The 20,050-nt window shown below is 38.5% G+C and overlaps 1 protein-coding gene across 42 annotated transcripts in view; it reads left to right on the top strand.

Annotated features, from left to right (window-relative positions):
* Window positions 1-20,050, top strand: part of NDUFS4 (NADH:ubiquinone oxidoreductase subunit S4) — a 696,041-nt gene that overhangs the window by 476,252 nt on the left and 199,739 nt on the right. For 3 of the 42 annotated variants that reach the window (XM_050794167.1, XM_050794153.1, XM_050794120.1), the window contains exon 1: window positions 18,889-18,892. The exons of 31 other annotated variants lie outside the window; for them this stretch is intronic. The gene's annotated coding sequence lies outside the window, so the exon portion shown is untranslated. 8 more of the 42 variants (XM_050794157.1, XM_050794125.1, XM_050794166.1 and 5 more) reach the window with 5 other exon arrangements.

Here is a 20,050-nt window from a genome sequence, read left to right as displayed (position 1 = left end):
AAGGGAAACCCTGTACAGCCTCCAGTTGCCTACAGTATTACCAAGAAATCTTTAACATCTCTTTGAATTGAATCAGGCTTCATTCATTTATTCATCAAAATTTTATTCATTACTTTCTGTGTGCCAGAATGGTGTAAAAGAATCAACAATGCATTAGTCAAACAAAATTCACCTCATCCTCATCTCCAGTTGGCTGGGAAAGAGTTTGAGAATGTGACCAAACTAATTCTCAGACTAAGCGTAAATAGATTGAAAAACATATTTTTAAAATGTTTTGTCCTCTTGGAAGTAAAATGAATTTCTACAAACTATAACTTTGGTCATTGAATGTTTATTAAACCAAGACCCAAGAATTCTTGTCTTCAAGCCGTTCACTCTAGGACAAAATCTTGGAGAAGTTATAAAAATGAATTGGGATAGAGATTTTAACATACTTGAAAAGAACTATAATGCATCATATAATCATGTCTTCCAGTTCTCAAGCCCTAGCTCAAACTTCATCTGGTTGTTGAAATCTTTCACAAATTTCACTAAACTCCTACAAGCCATAAATAATCTTTACCTTTGGGGTTTTAGAGCACTTACCATATGCAGCCTGATGTCACGAGTTCAGGTGTTTTCCTTTAATTAGTACCCAACACATTAGAAATAGTGCAGTGCTTAAGAGTGGGGGTTCCGGCCCAGATTTCTGAAGTTGACTCCCATGTCTATGTGGCTATAGTCTCTCTGTTACTCAGTTTTCTCATCTGTAAAAAAAGAATTATAATAGTCCTACCACATGGAATGATAAGATAATTAACATACCATGATAAACTGCCATAGCCAAGAAGAGCCTAAGGAAATAGTACAACTAAGGTAATGTGGTATTTCGGATAGATCCTGGAACAAGAAAAAAAAAAAAAAAAAAACCTAAGTAGAAACTAAGGAAATTAAAACAAAGTATGAACTATTCTTAATAATACTGTATCAATATTGATTCACTAATATGATGAATGTACCACACTAATGTAAGGTTTTTTTTTTTGGTTTTTTTTTTTATTTGTGTGACAGACTCTTGCTCTGTCACCCAGTCTAGAGTGCAGTGGTGCGATCTTGGCTCACCGTGACCTCTGCCTCTCCACCCCAAGTAATTCTCCTGCCTCACCCTCCCAAGTAGCTAGGACTACAGGCATGTGCTACCACGCCCAGCTAATTTTTGTATTTTTAGTAGAGACAGTGTTTCACCATGTTGGCCAGGCTGGTCTCAAACTCCTGACCTCAGGTGATGAGCCTGCCTTGGCCTCCCAAAGTGCTGGAACTATAGGTGTAAGCCACCGTGCCCAGCCTAATGTAGGATATTAATAATAAGGGAAATTGAGTATAGGGTATGTGAAAATTTCTATCTTTACAACTTTTCTGTACATCTAAATCTACTTTCAAATAAGGTTTATTGAAAAAGTAAAAATTAGAATTAGGAGAAACTTTAAATGTTAATAAAGGCAAACCATTTAGAAGACTATATGGCCCATAGGAGGCATTCATTAAAAGGTAAGTAGCAACTGTTAGGAGTACCACTAGTAATGGTACCGTGAAGCCAACAAAAGCTTTTAAGCAAAATTGCTGATTTCTTATTCCCTTAGACTTTCTGTTTTGTTTTTGTTGTTGCTTTTGAGGTTTTATTTTTTGTACAACATTTAGCAAAAGGTTGTAACTGTGAACAAAACTATTATTTAATTTTTCAATCTTATTATTTCAGCATTATATAGGAATGGGTTTAGTGCCAAAGACTGTATTCATCACCATGTCTCTTGGTCATAATCATATGTGGTATGATTAGTTAAATAGGCACACCCAAAATGTCAACGGCACCTGTTTCAGAAGCTGTAAACTTATTCCATTGATTTCCATTTCAAATATTCTTTTAATTACTGAATTATAATGTATTGTGTGTATTTCATAGTAACTAATACAAATCTAGTCATTTCATGCCCTTTAACAACTTTACATTATCTACAAGATCGAGTCTAAATGTCCTAATTTGTCATTTTAGGACCTGTACAATTTAATCTTCACAAATTCATCAATCACCTGCCCCACAATCCTATGTTCTTCATACGTTTATGCTTTTTCTTGTGCTTGTTCCTGGAATATTTATCTATTCATTCTTCTTATAATAAAATAATTCTCATCCTTTGACATCTTTTCCATATGTTATGAGCATTTCTCCTATTTCTTCAGTAAAAAAATTAATTATTGATGCCTCCATTCTTCCACAGCATTTTATCCATAATGATTATAAAAATTTTAATCTTCTGGGGAACACTAAAATATGATTTATTCATTTTCATGTGTATTTTTTGAATTGGATTTACTGATTTCAAATGATCCTTTCACTGAAGCATAATGACCATGACTAGCTAAGCCAACAAATTCACACAGAACATGTTTCTATATTGAAATCCCTTAGACATGATATATATCATGTATGCTACACTGTCACTCACATGGGTTAAAGTTGCGTTGGAATTAGTGCATAGCTGTTTAATGTGTTTAGTCTATACCTTAATTGGACACTTCTTAAGAGACACAACTGCATCTCTCTCTTCTTTTGTTCTCTTGAAAGTCAAAACCATCAGTCACAGTAGCTATACATAATGAAGTGAATAGCCACATATTTATAATACTTGGCAACCTTCACTCTTTATTCAACTAGTTTAACTCTTAGTGTTGATTCTCTTCTTTTTATCTTTGGGAATTGCCAGTACTTAACCTGCCCGAATTTTCTTTTATCCTTAAGCAGCTAGGGATACATTAAAAAATGTTGCTTCACTTTATAGAGGGACTAGGGTTGCCTCAGAAAAAGCCAAAGTTGACCAATAAACATATATATTTGTTCTTTACAAAATTAATATACTGAATGAAAATTCAAATAATACCAAAAAGTAGAAAGATCAATGCCTCCCTAGTCCCCCAATATAGCAATTTATTATATAATGTGTATATCTTCTCATTTCTATATACACTAAAATTTTCATATATATTAAATATATGCATTATTTAATTTTTACACACATAGATTTATATCAACCATTCAACTTAAAAAATGAGGTATTTTCTTATGTGTATGCTTCACCTCTTTTATTTTTATTTTCACAAAGCCATATAAATCTATTTGCAAAGAGAAGTTTTGATAAGAAGCAGAAATTTTGAATATGGAATATGGTAAAGAAAATAAGTGCCCAAATTTCACATCTGTCTTACAGACATATGTTTTTCCTCAATGAACCAAGGGGATCAAGTTCTGTGGTATCAGAGACAATTCTCAAAAAGCCTAGAACTTAATTCTTAAATTTAAACTTAATCCTGGCCCACTTTATTTCCACATCTTTGATATTATTGGTTCAATATTCTGTTAACCCAACTCATACTCTTACACCAGATTCTTAACAAGTAGGTATCTTGACAAGAGAATTTCCCTAAACTCCTAAAATTATGATGAAGCCAGTATGTTAGATTCTATGGCAGACTTTGCTAAAGTATGAAATCTGCTCTCTACCACCAGTTGAATTCGGGTACATCTATTTGTGCAGTGTGCTAGACAAAACCGTGCTTCTACAAGCCAGAATCAGACTATGCCCAGCATCCTCTTAAAAATCAAGCCAGCACAGAAGGCAGTATCATGTAACGTTGGTGCAATCATTCAGGAACTTCTATATATTCAGTGACTCTACTTCTAAACCAAAAGCACAAGAAACAACATGAGATCCCATGGGATTCTGTCCTAGATGATGCAAAATAATCCCAATGCAAAAATATAATCCAAACCTGAGGTAGTGTAGCCACCTTCACAGAGGAAACCTTCACAAATCCATTGAGGAGAGAACTAAATGCAAATTCCACCACTTAGGAAACTTATTGTTCAGAGATGCTTGGGCAGCCTAAAAAAATAGGACACTTGTTCCAAGAAGCTCCCTTCTGCTGGAAATTACCCCAAAAGGACCAAGACATGACACCAGGCAGTCAACTAAACCTGTGCCCTGTAAGTACCTGTTCAAAGGACAAACAATAGTAACTTGGATCCCCACCCACGTTCCCAGCAGTCTCCACATCAACACCCATGTGCCAGAACTGACATGAGTGGAAACAAAAGGGTTCCAAAAACACAGTTCCAGAGTCACTGCATCAGCATTTAAGCTCTGCTCATTGAATCTCTGTCCTGGGACATGTGCACTAAACCACAGTGGCTGTGCCCACCACAGGCCAAAGGGGCTTGATTAGAAGCACAGCCAAGTTAAGAGGAGTGGGAAGAATGTGTAGAAGCTGAACAGTTAGTAACGTGGCATATACTCTGACTCCTGGGAAACCAAAGCAGTTTCCCAGGAGTCAAACAGATCAATGCCGCATATTTCAAACCTAGAGGAGCTTTTTGTTAACTGAGATTTCATGCAGCCCCAGAGGTGAACAGGCAAAGCCACCAATGGTGACAGACAGCCTGTCTATATGTGTGCTTAGATGAGATTGAACTGTGCGTCATTAACCGGGCAGCTTTGAGCCCCATTCATACACATGAATAGTAATGCTGTCAGCAGCAGCATCTACTAGCACCAAGGACAAAGATAAATACTTCAACATGAAGTATAGACATGGGCCAAGACAGGTCTCTCTTGAGTTTTGAATTCTCATCATAGACTAAAGATGATTGATGGTGATAGTGCTGTGGTTAATGGACATATCACTGTATTTCCCATCACTTTTCAAGTACACTTTTCTGATTGCCTTATTTTCAGTCTTTGCAAATGTTATTCTTCCTAAAATCCCCATTCCACTTTCTCAGTTGCCTCAGCTAACCAGTGGTTTCACTGAGCTTCCTTTCATTTCTGACATGTAACATGTAAGCTTTCATTGTTCAGCTACCTGGGCATTTCTCTTTTCCCCGGCACCCTCCCCCAACCATTTCACCAGACTGTGCTAGTCTATCAAGATGAAAACAACACTATGACACTCGGAACAAACTTCTCCTGTCAGATGCACACAGGGGGCCCTCTGTTGCACAATCTGCACTTGTTCCTCATGCAACAGAGATTCAACTCACAGATACGAGATCCAGACTGCAGATCAGAGGGGAGACTGACTTCTGCCCTTCATTTGGGCCAAAGAATACTTATCTCCTTATTTCCAACTTCTCAAGTTGCAGCTAGACCTGGGGAGATGTAAATATGTAAGTAAAACCCAAGACCATATTCACAGGTTATCCCTTTCAAAATGCCAGTACTTTTCAGTTGCCTTATCACAGGCTGATTCAACTCTTTATTCATAAAGAGCCAATAGCAAGAAAAGGCAGCTCAGTGTGCGGGAAGGATTGCAGGAGTTACCGCCATATACTGATCTTTTTGTTCTGACACATTGATGTGTGGGATTGGGCTGTGGGCAAAGTTACTATGTCTCTCTTTCTTGCAGCCTCAGGCTATCTTTAATCCACAGCTTCGCTGAAGAGATCCTTTCTAGGGCAAACATAACATAGGAAATTTAAATGATTGTTGCTGGTGTTTAATATTCATTGAACACCCACAACTGGACCAGGCACTCTACTGATGTGTAGCTTGCATCTTATTAGAACTTTCTGGGGAAAACCATTACTTTGACTGAAAGCTATTATAAAAAAATAAAAAATAAAAAATGCTGTTGAGCTATTGTAAGAGCAACAAGAATATACATTCCTCAAATATCTCTAATTGCTTTTCATAACAATACAATTTTCTGCTCCTTCCATTAAGAACAGTCATTAACATGATATACTCAGTGATCACAACTCTATAGTGCTTCTTTAAACATTTAGTTACATTCGCTAGTAGATTGGGCTGAAAAAAAAATCACTATGTTAAAACATATTTTTAAAGCCTTTGTTTTTTCCAAAGCATGTGTAATATAATTGAAAATAAATTGACCTCACTTTCAAGCTGCATATTGTTAGTCCTTGTCTTGGTTCCCTGCCTTTCTCTTCCTCGGAAGCCAAGGTTGGAGCCTCTGTTGCGCTCCATCTGCAGAAACCAAGTCTACATCCTTTTCTGAGATAGTCCGAAAAGGAAAAGGAAACACACAGTAGCCATCACCCCATGATTCTTACAGAGCTCAGCAACAGGTAACTTTCCTCAGACCCAGGAATCTTCCATCCTGTCACCTATATCTTCAATGACAACCTGATCTGGAAGCCTGCCTGAAACTCAATCTACAGGTTGAGAACCCTGAACATTTATCTACTTCCTACCAGCCTTTCTTCTCAAAGCTAGACCCTGAATATTGGCAGGAATCCTGAAAAGTGAGAAGTGTTTTTAACTCCTACATTTTCCAGAATACCATGATCTCTGCTGGTAAGATGCTGCTTGCCCTGTTGGACTGGTATTGGTGATCTCCTGAATCGTTGCCTTTAGGTTTAGAAAAAACTCTGGATGGATATACACCAAAACATTAATCATTGCTATCTCTGGGTGGTAAGAAAACACATGATTTCAATTTTCTCTTTTACTATATTTCTCAAATATTCTGCAGTGGCACGTATTACTTTTTTACACAGGAGGAAAAAAGAGGTTTTCTTTTTTTGTTTTGTTTAAAACTTACCAAGACATACTATTATACTTCCCCTGTGTTTCTGTTTCAGTAAATTCTCTTTTTCTCTTTTCCAAATCCAGCCTGTTGAAAAGAGTGTTCTCTCTACAAAGGAGGACAAATCTAAAGGCCAAATTCTAAGAGTAAATATTTTTAAAGAGTTTTAAAATCTTTTATACCATAAAAAAAGCAAGGTATTGAAATCAGATCCTTTATAGCATAGAAAAAATAAGTGATATATTAATTATATCAGGAATCGAGATTTTCACAGCACCATGAGAATGATAAAGTAAAATTCTAAGTTAAAAACTATAAGATAAAAAAATTAAATTAATGTATAGTTAAAATTGAATTGGAAAATGTAGATCAAAACCACACAGAGGTGCTGGGCTCAGGGGCTCACGCCTGTAATCCCAGCACTTTGGGAGGCCGAGGCAGGTGGATCAAAAGGTCAGGAGTTCAAGACCAGCCTGGCCAAGATGGTGAAACCCCATCTCTACTAAAAATATAAAAATTAGGCAGGCATGGTGGCAGGCGCTTATAATCTCAGCTACTCAGGAAGCTGAGGTGGAGAATTGCTTGAACCTGGGAGGCGGGAGTTGCAATGAGCTGAGATTGCGCCACTGCACTCCAGCCTGGGCAACAGAGTGAAACTCCAAAAAAAAAAAAGAAAAGCCACAGAGGTGAGAGCAAGACCCAGGGAATTATGTCCGGCATGTTTTATGCAAAAGACGTTCAGCTCTGAATAAGTGTCCCACTCCCTCATCTCTGCTATGGTTTAGTTGCAAGATGTCCATCTTTCTGTGCTGATGGAGAGCTGCCTTCTTATAACCACAGAGTTGGCACCCTACCTAGGAAATGTGTTTCCTTGTAAAACAGATTCCTTAAGTTGTGCTGCAGGCTCTGTAGGTCACTTTCCTCTCTTATGTCTATCAGTACCAAAGTTCATGGTTGTGCATTTGAATTTCTTTAGGCCGAAATGTACAGGCCGCTGTTTTGTGTTTCTTCCTTATAAAATGTCTTTATATGATTTTAGCTTCAAGTGGAATTTACTTTCAAAAATCAAAAAAAAAAATGCAATGAGATAGTACTTCACACCTATTAAGATTGCTATAATTAAAATGATGATTAATAATAAAAGTTATAGAGGCTGTGGAGAAACTGGAACACTCGTATATTACCAGTGGGAATGTAAAATGGTGCAAATGGTTTCCAAAATACTGTTTGGAAAACAGTTTGATAGTTCCTCAAAAAGATAAACATGGAGCTACCATATGACCCAGCAATTCCATACCCAGGTACATACCCAAGAGAAATGAAAACACACGCTCACACAAAAATTTGTATGTGAATGTTCATAGCAACATTTGTCGCAGTAGCCAAAAGGTGGAAACAACCCAAATGTCCATCAACTGATGAACAGATAAGCAAAATGTCGTATATCCATACAATGGTATATTATTCAACCACTTTTTGGAAATGAAATACCAATAATACATGCTACAACATGGATGAACTTTGAAAACATTATGCTAAGTGAAAGATGCAAAATCATACAAAAGGTCACATACTATATAATTCCATTTACTTAAAATGTCTAAAATAAGCAAATTCATAGAGACAGAAAATAGATTAGTAGTTGCTAGGGGTTAGGGGAAAGCAGAAATGGGAAGTGACATGAGTAAAGGTTTTCTTTCTGGGTAATAAAAATATCCTAGAATTAGCTGGTGATGACAGTTGTAACTTTATGAATATACCACAAACCACTAAATTATACACTTCAAAAGTACATTTTGGAGGGCACAGTGGCTCATGACTGTAATCCCATTACTTTGGGAGGCCCAGGCGAGAGGATCACTTGACTGCAGGAGTCTGAGACCAGCCTGGGCAACACAGTGAGACCCCATCACTACAAAATATAAAAAAAGAGCCAAGCATGGTGGCACATGCCTGTAGTCCCAGATACTTGGAAGGCTGAGGTAGAAGGATCCCTTGAGCCCAGAGGTCCAGGCTTCAGTGAGCCGTGATCATGCCACTGCACTCCAGCCTGGGTGACAGGGTGAGACCCTGTCTCAAAAAATAAAATGAGTTTTATGGTACTTGAATTACAACTCAATAAAGCTGTAAAAAATTTTTGTTGTTTGTTTTTGAGACAGAGTTATGCTCTTGTTGCAAAGGCTGGAATACAATGGCACAATCTCGGCTCACTGCAACCTCTGCCCCCTGGGTTCAAGTGATTCTCCAGCTTCAGCCTCCCAAGTAGCTGGAATTAACAGGTGTGCACCACCACACCCGGCTGATTTTTGTATTTGTAGTAGATACAGGGTTTCACCATGTTGGCCAGGCTGATCTTGAACTCCTGACCTCAGATGATCCGCCTGCCTCCATCTCCCAAAGTGCTGGGATTATAGGTGTGAGCCATCATGCCCAACCAAAGCTGTAATTTTTTTAAAGAAATGGAACTGGAAACATCAACATAAATTTGTGATTTTAAAAAATATATTTTTTCTAGCTCTGTACAATTGAAATATCCTAAAAGCAATGTCACTCTAGTAGCAAGGAGTACCTCTAGCACCCAGATTTTCACCTCTAATGCCATTCCCCAATTATAAAAAAAAAAAATCAGGTCTTCTTGGAGAAAGGCTAATTCTGTGCCTGGGTCAGCAAAGATGTAAGGTCAGTCTAGGACAATTTGCACCAAAAGCAAGCAAACTTTCCAAGATTGACAGGATTGTGTGAAAAAGATACAGAGGCTACCTGGAAGGGACTTTGACTGGCCAACGTTATAATGATTTAGGCAATAAAAGAACAATGGTTACAGTTAATTGAAAATCTATAAATACCCATAAGTCCATAATGATATCTTTTGAGAACCAGTCTTTGAGAAAGGAAAAACAAGAGCAAACAACAGAAACTTCATTTGTCAACATCATTTGAAATAGCCATTCAACCTACATCTTACTTTAAAAACATGTAAAGGGGGAAAAACAAACATTTATACTGCCTTTTCAGTAGAAACTAGGTTTCAAAGTAATTAAATAGCCCCAGTGATAAATATATTTGAGCAGAGACCTGAAGGAAGTGAAGGAGCAAGTCATCCTTGCATCTAAAAGAAAAGCTTTCCAAGTCAAAGAAGCATAAATGCAAAGTTTCTGAGGCAGGAGCACATTTGGAGATCAGTAAGGTTGCAGAGAAGAAGAAAGAGGAGTTCAATGGGGATTAGGGGGAAATGCCTAGGAGCACTGTCTGGGGTTCATAACTGATCTCTCTAAATCATGTGGAAACGAAAGCTTTTTTTTCCCCTCCAGTAATATATGTAATTACCTCCTATATTCCCCTTAATCACCTTCATCTTTTTAGTCTCAAAGGTAACAAACATGTGTGGATAATACACCTCTATATGGTGCCTACCACAGATACTGTTAATTGATTACAGCTTTAGAATCCTTTTCTGCTTTCATTAGATCAAGTTTACCTATTTGTCATTCCTGTCCTATAATCTTAAGAGGTATACACATGTAATCTTTGTCCTGATTGATTCAGGAAGTCTATGTTGTATGAAAAATACTACATGACTTTGTGGCCTCATTGGTTCCCTAAACCTATCAGCAGCATTTCACTTCCACTTAATGTAGCTTCCCCAGAAGCAACGCCTGAACGAAGGGTTTAGGTCAAATGTAAGCTGTTGATTGGAGTATGTGATTCAAGGGAAAATATTGAGAAATGGAGGAGAGAAGAAAGAAAGGGAACCAATACAAAGATGCATTACTGAGCTGTCCACCTTCATTGTGACTGCTTGCTCAACTGCACAGAAAACTCTAAATTTTTTTCAGGAAGAAAGAGGAAGCATTTATCCATAGGCTCCCATTATTGATAATATCAGGTCAGTTCTGTAGAATGACTCACCTTCTGAATTTGTCTGTCTGCTTCTCTTGGGTAGTTCTTCTACCTCCTGAATTTCCTATAAATGGGAAGCAAGAGCTAACATCTTGATTAGATTCCATTCACATATTTGTGGCTAAAATTCATCAGAGGTAAGGTCACTTCTTTGCATTCCATCACATCAGGTCACAGCTATAGCTGGTTGTTCCACCATAGTAATATGAAGATTGACCACTGGATTTGCATGATGATCCTTCCACTATGTTGTTATGATTTCCCCCCTTGAAACAATAAAGTCATCTGATTTATTTAGAACCATATAAATGTCAATTCCCCAGCAACCATTTTCCTAACGGTTTTCATATCACTTTGTACACTCAATTACACTCTATAAGCACTATACATACTTAATAAATATTGTTTAATGTATGACTAAATGTCAATGATAGCTGGGAATGGATTTCTCATCTTCCACTCTGTTTAGCCCCACTCCAGATATTGGATCCTAGGTGTCCTTCTGGAGGCTGAGATTGGTCTACACAACACAAAGATTCCAAAACAGTGGTGTATCATAAGATAGTGTTTGGACCTCTTTCATCCTGTCATCATATAAGTTTTATATCTTGAATTGCTGCTGTCCCTTAAAGTTAGTGCTTAGGAAGCGCAAGGAGGAACGTGTTATCTTAGGTATTAGTGAAACAACTACCTATTTCTTTTTTGTTTGTTTGATCAATTCATTTCAAAGTGCCTTGTATTCTTGGTTGTAATTGGTCATATCTAGGTAAAACTGGCTGTTTCTAGAGTCAGCAAGGAAGGCTGAGCTGTGTTACCCATAAAACATTTCTTAATAAAGGTCACTCTGGCATTATAGGGCATTCAAAATTTCTTAACTCTTACAGGCTCCTTGAATCCAAGTCCCAAACAGAAACCTGCTGTCCTTCCTCCATTATTACCTATATCAGAAAACTATACTACCATCCACTCACTTATTCATACCAGAAACCCAAGAGTCATTTTTGTTTTCTCCTTTTCCCTCCTACCCCACATTCAATCAATCAACAAAATCTACCAATTCTACCTGATAATCATATCTTGAAAGTAACCCTTTTGCCGCCGTTAATGTCTTCCCATTTATTTCCACAGTTCAAATGGGCAGAGAGTTTCTAAGTGAAAAGGGACCCATGCCACCTTCTACTTACAATAGTCCCATGGGTTTCCTCTGAAATACCAGTAAGCCCAAGATTTTACAAGAGCTTGTATGATCTAGACCATCCACTTATTCATTTTCCTCAATTTCCACTCTCATTCTCAAACTCTGTGCTTTGGTCATTACTAAACTTCTTTTGGTTCCTCAAATGGTTCCTTTCTTGTCTTCTGGGCTTTGCAAATACTCTTCCATCTCTCCACAAGCACTGCCTTCTCCTGGGCAACCCCTCCTCAACCAAAAATCACAGCTAAAGGTCATTTCATCAAGAAGACTTTCCTTGACCCTCTTCCTCATAATTTGTTGTATAGTGCTTACTTATTTAATATCTGCCTTCTCGTTTATCCTAAAATCTCCGAGAAAGCTACAACTAGATTAGTCTTGTTTGCTTCTCTATCTTCATTGGAGAATTTGGAAAATGTAATTGACTTTTATGCTTTCATGTTTTATGTTCTTCAGCTTTAGATTTTATGAATAACAGTAGAAAAAACATTACCTTTAAAAGTATCTTAAGTTGCTTAGAATATAGGAGTAATTACAGATCTGTTTCTTTTTCTCATTAATCTTTGGGAAGCCTAAATTATAATCACTTCCTAGAAGCTAGCTGGTAAAGTACTTCTGACTCAGCCTTGCCCTATTATTTTGCAGAGGGATCTAGGAAATGGTCGATTCTACCTGGCCGAGCAGTTAAGAAAAATAGAGATGATGTATTTCATATGTCTAGCATGGAATAGGCAGTAAAACATGGTAGCTATTATTAAAGAATAAAATAATAGATATATGCATGGATTTCAGAGTTCCTCTGACCTCCTTAAAATGAATGCAACATTTTGTGTGGCTGTGTATGTGTTTGTATCTTTGTGCTATTCTGGGGAGATGGTCCATATCTTTCAATAGCTTCTCAAGAAGACTGGGAACAAGAAAAAGTTAAGAATACTGCCTAATGGTTTTATTCAGGAAATCTGGTGCTCTGGCAAAAATGAAAATGTTGACAATGTGATTGTTGTGTCATCTGGCTGGCCAAAGCAATGTTTTCTGCTAAAGCAAAAATTAGAAGTCTCGGGGCCAAAATGATCTCAACTAAATGGTTCTTCTACACTATGTTTCCATCTGCCCAGCATATGAGCCATTAACACATGTTTCCTGTTGATGATTTTCATATCTTTATTTGCAAGGAAACTGCACTGAGACCAGTTCAAGAGAATCATTTATTTAATGTATTGAAAAACCAAATAAATGAACTTCCTGTATATACACTCATGATTTTATATTGCTAAAAAGTGACTATTTATGGGAGATTAAGCACACATTAACCAAGACTGCCTTTGAGTCATTCGTCTGGTAGTTCTCATTATATATATGTGTGTATACATATTTTTAGTCCAAAAAAAAAGCAAGGCTTATCATGTGTTGAAATAATTTATTTCAACACTTAATGCATCATCTGTCCCGTATTTCCACATGTTGTGTCATCACCATTTGACCTCAACCCATTGTTAAATATTTAATAGTACTGTTGGGTAAACAATACAAAGTATTGTTTACTTTTGAAAGTGGCATTTACATGAAAAACCAAATAAGCCAATACATGCTACAAAAGGTACAAGTTTAGGCTATAGCACTAGCTCTTCTGATGGATGCAAAATGAGATATAAGGGGAAAGTAAACTACAGAGAGGATGAATGGGTCAGGGAGAGCAATAACAACAGAAAAGATGGCATAACTCTCCAATAAGGAATAAAGGCAGAAAGTAACTGCCACTCAAATGTTGGCATAATGGAAACTGCCTGTTTCTATCTCTCAGAGCTTAAACACAATAATGGATAGCTTTGAGTAGGAGTCTATTTGCATGAACATGATGAAATAATACTCAACAAAATACTAACTAATAGATAATTATTCTTAACACTCACTGAGTGTAAATCTCATGGTGATGAAGATTATTCATTTAAAGGAGTGACTATGGTCTAAAAGAAACACCAAAAGAGCGCATGCTGGAGATTTTGATGAGTCAGCACACCACTCCTGGTAAGTGTGCTCAATATACTCTTTTTGACTGACCATAGACAATCAGCTTGGGGAAGTCTGAAAACAAGTATCAGCCTGCACCAGGAAATCTCTACAACCTATTGAGGTCCTTTGAGCCACAGAGCTTAAAATGGCATATAATATCCTACTCCAACATGGTTTCAATGACAGCCAAAATTAAGAAAACACACACACACACACAGTTGAGAGACGTTAAAGAAGAGTTATGTAAATGCAAAGATATGACATGTTATTGGTTTTGAAGACTCAATATTGTTTAAAATGTCATTCTCACCAAATTGATCTACCCTAATCATAATCCCATCGAGTCTGTTTTGCAAAATCAACAGATTCTAAAAGTGATATAAAAATACAAGTAGGATATTCAAAGTGAGCTTGAAAAAAAAAAAGAAAAAGTAGGAATTATACTAACTGTATTCATGACTTACTATAAAGTCATAGCAATCAAGATAGTGTGGTACCAGCATAGGATCAACAAAGAGATCAACGGAACAGAAGAGAGAGCCCATAAGTAGACATGCACTTATTAAGCTGTTTGATTTTTTACAAAGGTACAAAGGAAAAGTGCAAAATTGATTTGTAATGAATTCCCTGTTGAGGAACAATGACTGTCTTAGCTCATGCTGCTGCTATAACAAAATATCTTAGATTTGATAATTTTATAAACAACAGAAATATATTGCTCATGATTCTGGAGGCTGGGAAGTCCGAGATCAAGGTGCCAGCAGATTCAGTGTCTGGTAAGACTCACTCTCTGATTCCAAGATGCTTCCAAGACTAACAGAAAATTCTACAAGATGATGCAATAGAATATTCAAAATCATGTTCAACTAACTTGTAAAATTTGGATTTATTGTAAACATAATTGAGGATAGCAAAGATCACCTGGTGACCATCAAGCAAGCCATCCAGAGACAAAATTCCTTATCTGAGGAATTCAGAAGTAATTCGACTTTCCTATTATCTAAACCAGGCATATGGTTCCAGGTTTCCTTCCCAAAAATTTGTAAGTAACTAGAGTTTCTAGATATCTCCAGAATGTATGCATGTTGAAACTCATTGTGCAACCCTTGCTGACATTAAGGCACCAAGGTATCTACAAACGTTATTGTTTATCATGACCTGCATGGCTAATGTGGTCCAAATTACTCTTAAGCTCCTGCTTTAAGGTCCATAAATACCCCTAAGGAAAAATCTGCCAAAGCACTCTCGGTCCTCTCTTGCTGAGAGGCTCTGCTGCACTTCTTCTGCAGCATTCTTTCTTTCTAATAAAACTTTCCATCTTCAAACCTACACTGTCATCAGTAAATTCTTCTTACCAACCCACAAGTTGACCACTTTTCAATGCCAGGACTTTGACATCTCGCTTGGCAACAGTATTTCACTTCTTAGGTGAATTCAGCATCAGAAATGAGACAGGATTCATGTCAAATTAAAAAGTGGGGTGACAATATGATGGATGATCAAACAGCAATTGTATCAACTACTGATTGTAATATTAAATAGGCAAATACCTAGAAAAGAACTAATTATTAAGTGTGCATACCACTGCTACTCTATGGAAAGCTAAAATAAGGGACCAGAAAATAAAATATACCAAAGTAACTACAGCATGCTACTCACCCTCAGCCAAGGAATAATCCAGAAAGGTGGCTCTTACTTTGATTGACACATTATTTCCAACATAAAGTAGGGGAAACTGAACAGCAAATCCTGGTTTGCCCTCCTCACACCTTCTATGCAGTTGAAAGTGTAAAAGGAATCAGGGTTAAAAGTGTTAAAGGTCACACACAGATATTTTCAGTCATATCCAAATATATGAATCATTTATATTGTCAAAGTGACCTAAAATACTTTAGAATTTTCTATTAATCCAATGTAACATCCCCATCCTAAGGCATAATTTGAATTATTTACAAATATTTATTTTAATTACTTAATTATGTTCAACTGGAATATACTAATATGGCTAGTTTATGTGACTATGTGACAAGTAGCTTAGCTGACTTCTAGAAACCTGAAAATATTTCTAAAATTAAAGGGGAAAATAAAGCAATAAAAATGTTACACAGAAACAAGTAGCATCAAAAAGGAAGAGCTATCCATGATTGATTAGCTCTGTATAACACCAAAGCAACACTGAAAAGAGAGAAGTTCAAGTAATCCATTGTTTTCTCAGTACTATATATATATAAATATATTTTCTAATGCTTTTTTATAAAACTTAATTGACTGGTAGTTTGGATATCTTGGATAAACATTGCTTTTACGTACTCACATTTCTTAACTTTTTAGTTCTGCAATGATTCAACCAATACAGAACTATTGCCCCCAACCCCCTACTCAGATCCTTGTGCTAGTCTATGAAGTTGCATAATGCCAAAGACTATGACACATTAAGTAACTGTTTTGTACCTAGAACAAAATCTGATTTTAAAATCATTTCAGCCTGTTTTTTGAATGCTTAACTTTTGTTATTTAACAAGATTGATTATTTGCACTTGAAAACATATTCATTTTACAAAACACCTAACTTCAAAAAAAGCTTGACATTTAATCTTAAGGCAAAAAAAAAAAAAATAGCTACTCAGTTCATGACTTTCAAATACACCCTATATAACCTCACCCCACTACCTCCATATTCTCTTTTTAGGTACTGAAATTTAACCAGGTCAGTTTTGGTCTCAAATAACAATGTCATATGAGTTTAAATAGCTATCTAGGGAGTTAGATTGAATCATTTGCTAAACTCTAATATTTTAAATTTATAAACTTCAGAAGGTAGATAGCTTTTGAAGCTGACAAAAGACCAATCAGAAAACAGTAGTCTTTTTGTGTGCTGCCCAGAAATTCAGTTACAAAGTGGTCCTACTGTGTTTCTCATAATTTACATATTTTTTGGCAGAGCAGAAAGGAAAAAAAATAAGAAGTCAAACTTGGAGGCATACAACAAAAATGAAAGGTGTCATTTTTATTTTTAAATGTCCCCTTGACATTTAGATATCTACAAAACCAATATTTAACATTTACAGGCAATATAACAGTAAAAGAAATAGCAGTTGTTTTTCTGTGATGTCACTGAACAGGTGTGGTACCATTTCATACCACAGAAATGGGATGGATCTCTTGCTGATGCCCACAGGAAGCCCATATGGAACCAGTATTGACCTGTGTCTCATTTCCTCAGTTATGATCTGAAAATAACCCTGGATACCAAGAGTCATGGTGACTGATCTGTGCTGATTTGGAGCCGACATTCTCCCAAACAGATCAATACTATCCAAGGTGCAGCTGAAAAACAGGATGAGCTTGTATCATTAAACAAACACCAAGCTGCTTATTCAAAAGGGCAAAAGCAACACAGCACTTGTGTTTTCCACAGTGTGTTTGCCAGTGACCTCAACCCTGACCTGCAGGGTCACCTTCTCCGGGACGAGAAGTAATCCTGTGTTGGGTCAGCGTCTGGTACTGAGGGACTCCTATGAGTGGTGGCATGTTTTACAATGAGAGCTACTGTGTCTGCTTTGGCTTAGCCAAGACAATTACATGATGCCAAAACAACTAGTCAATGCAGTCAATTTAGTCAAATGACTGGTCTGAGTATTTGACCTTATACAGACAAAAAATGAAATAGAAATGAAATTTTTACTTTTACCCAATCATACTGAACTTGTGAGGATACAACTTAAATTGATTTAGAAAGTTTTTGTGACATCAGTTGTTTCTATATACATAAACTATACATAAACTAAACATGTTATATGTACATATAGGAATGAACAAAATTAAAATCTAATAAGAACATGCAAGTTATATCACTATTCTCCTTGCTATATGGTTGTAAAATACGATGACATTATGAACTTTAAAACAATCTTCCCAAAGATATTGAGAAAATAAATATGGATTAAAATGTGATTCTATATTTCTCCAGGCAAGATGGCTTCATATACAACTAGGAATATAAGTAAAATTTAAATATTTTGTATAGTCCTAGGGTGGAAAGTCTAAGAAAAAGACCCCAGTTTCCAGAGGCTACTGGCCAATTGAGGACCAATAAATATATTTAAACTAGAGACAAATATAAAATCATGTAATTTATGTATGATCGTTGATAGCACTGCCATAAGATCCAACCAGTTACCATTTAAGATCTTTTATGCATTTGGAATGTTTATTTTTCAACCTCGGATATACAGTTTGATACCCCTAACTTAAAAAGAAGCTGTGTCTCTTGCTGCCATTAAAAGACAGGGTGGGGGGAAAAAGTCAAGTAACAATATTTGTTAGGTTCTCTTTCCTTTAACTTTTCCCCGGGCGGGGGTTGGGGAACCTTGAAGCAGAGAAAACAAACTTTCCCTCCAGCACATCATTGTATAAGGACTATACCATTTCTCTGAATAAAGAAGAAGAAATAAATTCAGCTTTGGAACTCCGCCATTGAGTGGCGGCTCCTGCAAAGGGGACAGTTTGCTATTAATTGTTAATGTCGTCTGCCATTAGAGGGCACTAAACAACTCTACATTAATGAGTTGGAGGGAAGAGAGAAAAGGAGACTGGAAAAGAAAGAGAGGGAGAAAAGGGAGGGAGAGTACGGGTAGACTCCGGGTAGAGGGAGGGAAGGAGAGAAGAGGGGAAGGAGTAGGGGAAAGAGACCGGAGGGAATGGCTGGGAGGACTGGAGGGAAAGGGAGAAGGGGAAAGAGACAGCGAGATAGAAACAGAGAATGATTCTGGAAAGATTAAGAAGGATGTGGAGCCCCCACAGCCGTCTGAAGTGAGCAAAAAGACAGCCTCTCCCGGGCCGCCCGAGCCCCCTCCCCTCCCGTCCTCACGACGGTAATTATAAAGCGAAAAGCGGCGGCGAGGTCACCCGTTTTTACCAGCCTGCTGCACCGAATGCGCGCGGTGCAGGTGCGGCGGCCGCGGGGCTTTGTGATTCATGCCCACTTTCAAAGGGGGGCTTGGGCCCGTCTGAGAGGCACCCAAACAACTGTCTTCTAATATTAGCACGGCTGTATTTCGGGATCTATTATAGTCTGTCCAGACAGATCCCATTGTAATGGGATCTTTTATTAAAAGATTAGCACTATCTCCTGCAGTTGGTGGAAAAAAATCTGTTATCACTGAGTTATTCGCAGTTGTGGAGGGGGGAAGGTTGATGGAAGATGGGGGGTGGGAGGGCGAGAGGAGGACTGGGGGAGGGTCTGGCGGGGGGAGGGGAGTTACAGGGGGTTGATGGGGGAAGAAGGGCGGATTTGAAATTCGTAGAACAAATCCCAGTGACCTGCGAATGTCCAAGAATTTTGTCTGCATACTTCGCTGTCTGTTGGCCTTCGGGCTTCAGAAGCGAAAAGAACAAAAATTTAAAAGGCAGCTTTGGAATAAACAATATAGCATTTTCCGTGAAGTAATCGTTTTATATAAAAGGAAATATCGCCTCCTCAGTTTCATTCAGCGGTGCCAAAAATGTTATAAATGAGAGACCCGCCAACTTTCAGCAAAGAATGCCAGGCACTGTACTTAATAAAGTGAGGCTACAGAAGTTCATTATGGATGTTGCAATCTTTTTTATTCTGCGAAAAGAGAGAAGGGGGGAGAGAGAGAGAGAGAGAGAGAGAGAGAGAGAGAGAGAGAGAGACTGGAGCCGAGGAGACTGAGAGACAGACAGAGGCACACAGGACAGAAACTGGGGAGTCTCCAGGCCGGGGAGGAAGGAGGGGGGCCAGACCGCCTACGTCGGCGCCCCCGCTCCAGGCTCCGACTCCAGACGCCGCGAAGTGAAAGGGGAGAAAAGAAAGGGAGAGGGCGAGGCTGTGCCGGGGGTTGGGGGGGGGGGAGACCGGGCCTGAGGTGTTAAACATTTTTGTTTGCTTCTGACTCTCCCAGACGAAGGGCCGCGTCTCGGCAGCGCTCTGCCAGGGTGGAAGGTGCCGGGGCCGGGGTTCCTAGCAACACCTCTGGGCTAGGGGTGGCCGCAAAGTCAGGCACGCACAGACGCAGACACAAAACCTCGCGGGTCCTGCGCCCAGGCTGCGGGTGCCCGGAACCGCCGCGAGGCCGACGCGCTCCGACCCGACCTGGGTCGGGATATTTGGGCAGCCTGGGGCTCTCCGGGCGTTTGCAAAGTCTCTTTGGAGCGGAGGAGAGGCAGCACGGAGACAAACTCCCGGGTTCCCCCGCTTCCCCCGCCGCCGCCTCCAGCGCCCCCACCGCGCCCTCCCTCTCACACTCGCGCGCGCACACACACTCACATACACACCCGCCACCCCGGGCGCGCCGGCGCTGCCGGCGAGCGGCGGCGAGCAGGACTTGAAGTGGGTGTTCTTCCCCA

This window comes from Macaca thibetana, chromosome 6 (assembly GCF_024542745.1).
Source record: "Macaca thibetana thibetana isolate TM-01 chromosome 6, ASM2454274v1, whole genome shotgun sequence".
Taxonomy (NCBI): domain Eukaryota; kingdom Metazoa; phylum Chordata; class Mammalia; order Primates; family Cercopithecidae; genus Macaca; species Macaca thibetana.
Note: the sequence above shows the minus strand (reverse complement) of the source record. Positions and strands in the feature narration are given on the sequence as shown.